This window comes from Perna viridis, chromosome 8, assembly GCF_037379345.1.
Source record: "Perna viridis isolate PV_CMFRI_1.1 ecotype Kerala chromosome 8, ASM3737934v1, whole genome shotgun sequence".
In the NCBI taxonomy this organism is placed as follows: domain Eukaryota; kingdom Metazoa; phylum Mollusca; class Bivalvia; order Mytilida; family Mytilidae; genus Perna; species Perna viridis.
In genome coordinates this window covers 21,135,521-21,141,046 of record NC_142452.1, presented here as the reverse complement: position 1 = coordinate 21,141,046, position 5,526 = coordinate 21,135,521, and the positions used below count along the sequence as shown (strand labels likewise).

The 5,526-nt window shown below is 32.2% G+C and overlaps 1 long non-coding RNA gene across 2 annotated transcripts; it reads left to right on the top strand.

The window, feature by feature from the left end:
- The first annotated feature begins 2,678 nt into the window (after nt 1-2,678).
- On the top strand, nt 2,679-3,807 carry LOC148609800 (uncharacterized). 2 transcript variants are annotated; one of them, XR_015914518.1, is made up of 3 exons: nt 2,679-2,806; nt 3,257-3,341; nt 3,756-3,807. It is a non-coding gene; the product is annotated as an uncharacterized LOC148609800 (long non-coding RNA). The 2 variants fall into 2 exon arrangements; XR_015914517.1 differs by having other exon boundaries at nt 2,679-3,341.
- The last annotated feature ends 1,719 nt before the right edge of the window (nt 3,808-5,526 follow it).

The following is a 5,526-nucleotide window of genomic DNA, read 5'->3' as shown; positions in this document are numbered from 1 at the left end:
CTTCTTATTTTTTTATCTAGAGCTTGGAGCTTATACTAATACTGTACCGTTTGACATTGACTCATTAGAAAATACTTTACTTGTTGAAGAATCATGCTCAGCATAAAATATATAAAATTGAAGTTAGCATGAATAGAAGGGTACAATAAATGAAATGAATACTATCCAAATACATGCCGCATTAATGTTTGAATGGTGTTGACGGTATAAAAACCTGATTTTTTTCCAATTTTAACTTTACACAACATATTCTATCACTTCTATACTTTGTGAGAAATAATTCAAAATCATCTTCCAAATATACAGAGGAAGATGCTTACAAAATGCTGGAATTTTTAAACATATTTGTCCAGTGTGGTGGACGTGTTTTTCAACAAATGGTCGGCATTCCAATGGGAACAAATTGTGCTCCTTTACTTGCTGACCTATTCCTTCACTCTTATGAGGCTGACTTCATAGCTGATCTGATCAGAAAGAAAGAATATCGTTTGACTAGATCCTCCAATCTCAGTTTCCGCTATACAGATGACGTATTATCGTTAAACAATCCTAATTTCGGGGATTTGATAAATCGCATCTACCCAAAAGAACTTGAGATAAAGGATACTACAGACACTGTGAAGTCAGCCTCTTATCTTGACCTACACTTAGAAATCGATGGTAAAGGAAAACTATTCACCAAACTACGACAAACGTGATGACTTTATATTCAAAATTGTGAACTTTCCTTTCATCTGTGGCAACATCCCTTCATCATCTGCGAATGGAGTGTTCATATCACAACTCATACGTTATGCCAGAGCTTGCCGAAACTACGCAGACTTTTTGTATCGCACTAGAACTCTAACAAATAGGCTTCTTAAACAGGGTTATGTTGCTACAAGATTGAAGTCATCACTACAGAAGTTCTATGGTCGTCATCATGAACTCGTGGATCGTTATGGCGCATCCTTTCCTCGTTTGTCTACCCCGGACTTGACTTTTTATGAGGAACTCGGCGGGTGTTTCTAGAAAAGCAGAGGACGCTTACCCTACCTGTGCACCTGGTTTATGCTCCCAGTTTTTAGTGCAGTCCGAGTTGCTCATTTGCTTTTGTTACTTTGTATGTATGATTTTAGTTACTGTATGTTCTTTGTTGTGTATGTCTGTTTTCTATGTCGGGTCTTTGTCCCTGGATTACATTCTTTTGATTACCGCTATATCCTTGGTTCCCTTGATTACTCTTAAAATGTGTAAGTTACACACTTTTCTGCACTAATGTCTCAAGACGAATGCGTATATTGTAAAATCATTTATATGTCTTAGGACCATCCTAACGGAGTAAAAAAAAAACGAAATTTCCTACAATCATTCGTGGATCATTATTATAATCAAGAATATATACCTGGCCTAGTAAAACACATTTCTTAAAATATTAATAAGCAAGTTATTGGAAAGAAAATGTTTGCTCTATGATACATGCTCTTTTATTACACAAGGCAATATCCAAATGCTCAGATAAAAATTGAAACGAAAAATATTTTAATCATATGGTAACAGACACTATAGCACTATAGCTATACAATCTGCTCGCATTGGATTGTTTCTAAAAAAAAACTATAAATTGTAATTGACTTACCTACAGTTGCACCCGCTTGTCTAACTATAAAGACAGAAGATGGTCTAGTTTAAGATTGACTTAATGAACAGGTTCATGCGTCATTGTTGCAGTTAATTCTTAGTGGATAATCCCTTTTTGTCAGTGTTTGTATTTATCGTGGGATGAGGTATTATATAATGTTAAAAAGTCAACAATTTAATAGAGTTCACTTCTTCTGCGAATGGAGCGAAAATCATTGAAAGTATAGTTTTGAGAATCCACATTTGATAAATAACACTACGCGAGTAAACAGTATTGTTGTTGTTCATCCTACACTGCGGACAAAATTGTAGTCAGCCGTACGAGCAACTTTTTTGTTAAACAAGTAGATGATCCTGCTATGTACCTTTGTTTGTATGGATTTTTATATTTTATTTGGTTTTGGAACTCAATACAAATAAGGTAAGTCCTCAGACTTCTCACTTGAGGGGATATACCAAAAATGTTGCCAATGTAGTATCGGAAATCAAAATATTGTAATACAGGGACAAAGACCAGACATGATACACACGCAAGAAAGAACGTAAAATAACCAAAATAATAAATACAAAGTAACAAAAGTTATTGAGCAACTCAAACCTGTGAGCATGGATCAGGTGCACCGGTAGGGTAAGCGTCCTCTGCTTTTCTTGAACACTTGCCGAATCGATCATGAAAAGTCAGATCCGGGGTAGACGAAAGTGGAAAGAAAAACTTTGACACGTAGAGCAAATAAGTGTGGCAGAGTCAAGTTTTGTACATATTTTATTAATTGTCATGTTAATTATAGTTTAGTATTTCATTAATTTTATTCTTAATTAAATTTATGAAATTATGTTTTCAGCTGATTGAATCTACCTGATTACAGTTAATTTATAGTATTCATGTTTTCAGCTGATAGTATTCTCCTGATAGCAGTTAGTCTTAATTTAGTAATTCTAATCTTGTAATAATTATTTTCAGAGTAGTAATTTATAACAGTACTTTTGGTTATTTATTTCTATTGGTCAGTTTTGGTGATAGGAATTGTGGGACAATCATGTGTCATATTTAAGGCGGGAATCCTTTGTCTTTGTTTTGGTCACTTGACTTTATATGTTTTGACTGATGGAAGCCATTATTTTGTTTGTCTAACTTGAACTCATATTTTGGACTTCTTATTATGGATAGTTTCCTATTCTTTTGAAGGTTAGTCTTATTACTTCAATCCTTTATTAATATATCTATGAAACCTTATTTTAACTGGTTTGAGTTGTGAGATTGAGAGTTATGAATGACATAGTGTGAATGGCTGATTGATTGTATGAAAAGTGTGTGTAAGTGTGTGTGACTTGATATAAACTTTTAAACTTATATATTAAACTGCATAAAGTAACTAATACAGATAAATCAATTAAATCTGGTATATAAATTATTTGATTGTTGTAAATAATTTATAAATAATGGTTAAAGTGATAATTTTGACATAAAAACCATTAACTAGGATTTTATCATATTGAATGAGTGTTTGATTATGATTTTAATACTTAAATAAGCATATAAACTCAATATGTAAATAACTGGATAAATAGACAAGGGAGATAATATTTTTGTCCATTTTTGATTAGATTTTTAGTAGCTTAATATTTATATCTTCAGGTGGATACAGTGTACGTTATTATTACTGTGTACTATGTAGCAGATTATCTTGGGTTGTAAACCTAACCTTTGCAAAACCTGCAAGGTATGTTTTGTTGTACTTATGTGTGCTTTTGCTTTGCTTATGTATTGTTTATTAACATATTGTAATGTTGCTTTAACATTTGCTTTTGCTTAACTAATATGTTATTTTATATTTTTACTACACAACATTTAAAACAAGATCAAATACAGCAAATATATTATTTACTGTGATGTGCAGATGCATTCTTTAAGATGTGCATTTAACTATGATCACAAACAAGTATAGATTACAATCAGAATGCATCATACTGATTTTGAACACATCCGATATTACCGTATACATTTTTAATATATTCATATTTGGTAATTATGGGAATATTGTACTTTTCCTGTATCATATATAATTACTAGATTTATAAGGTATTTTATAGTAATTGTTGAATAGATAGTTAGAATATCTTTATTGTTATTTCAGGGTTTTATAACCATACTTTCTTTGAATGAATAAAGAACCTATTAGAACCTGAGATAGTGTTTATTGTTTTCTAAAGACCGTAAAATACAGCATTGTCACATAAGTATTTATGGTTTAGATGTATACACTGAAACAATCCACGAGTTCATGATGAAGATCATAAATCTTCTAAAGTGATGACTTCAATCTTGTAGCATTATAACTCAGTTTCAGAAGCCTAATTATAATAAGTCTAACGTGATACAAAACGTCAGCGTAGTTACGGCAAGCTCTCACATAACGTATGAATTGTGATATGAAAACTCCATACGCATGTGCTGAAGGGCTGTTGCAGATGAAAGGAAAGTTGACAAAACGGAATGAAAAGTCATTGCGTTTGTCGTATAGTTTGGTCAATGGTTTTCCTTTACCATCGATCTCTAAGAGAAGGTAAAGATATCAAGATATCAAACTGACTTCACAGTATCTCTAGTATCTTTTATCTCAAGTTTTTTGGGGTAGATGTATCAAATTCCGAAAATATGATACTTTATCTACATAGCAGTTTTTTTTGTTTTGTATGCGAAATAATAAAACAAAAATAATCTGTACAAAATTGTACAAAAAGAGTAGTAAAATAAGTCGAATATGTTTTTTTCTTAAAAAAACACTTAAAACTTGTACCGACACAAATATGCCACGTTCGTTAATTACGAGTAAGGGTATGTTTAGCATGGAAAATGACACAACCTCTTGATTTCTGTACATTTAAAAAATGTTCTCCATTTTCACAACTAAAATATCTTTTAGGGATCCAATCTAGCCTTAAAAACGCCGAGACGGTCAACGACGAGAGGAGGGCGTCTTTCCAGCTGGGCTGTAGATGATGATCTCTCAAGATCGAGCGGGCGGTTACAATTTATGTTCCCATACCGAAAAAAATGACTATTCATGGTGGACAGTTCATGCCTTGTTCTGGTTGTGTTCGATATTTCAATATTTTTGTTTAAATTAAAAATTGATATTTAATTAAAACATTACAAAGAAAAACGAAAGAAATAACCTTAGAAGAATGAAATAAGAACAAAGACGTAAAGGTATAAAATGAGAATCTCGGATATTATAAAAAAAAAAACAAAAAAAAAACAAGGAGAACTACAGTGAGCGCGACTTTTGAGAAACACCTATTTACTATGTCATGTCCGCTATGATATAAAACAAGGAAACAATGACCAATATGATAGAACTATAAAATGTAGTTTCTGTGTATTGTTATTCAGAAATATTTATTGTCTTATACAGAAACACATGTTCGGCTCTCCAATTTCGATATTGAAGTATTTTCTCGACCCGAGTGTTTTGGAGATAAGTGGGCAACTTTTTATAGAGGTAAACGAAGTCTGTGTCATTTTCAAAAGTCTGCCACTACGTTTGTAAATGCGTCATGCCCTGCTGATACAGTTGGAAGGTTTGTTCGGATCAAATTCAGATACTACCAATATCTCTCTCTTTGTAAGGTTTAAGTTTATGGAAATCGTGTAAAACGTCAGAAAGGTAAGGTATCAGTTTATTTTATTTTTATATTTTTAAACAGTTGACGCAACATTTATTTTAATGGTCATAGCTTTAATAATGCTTACTGCATGCAATATCGTATCATCCTTAAATTATCTGGATTATATTTCAGTGCCAGTGAATGTTAGACAAGCATGTGTGTTTGATCACAAGTTATATTATGAAAATACAACCATTACCGTAACTTCACAAAGTCAGATAGAGTGTGTTATGCATT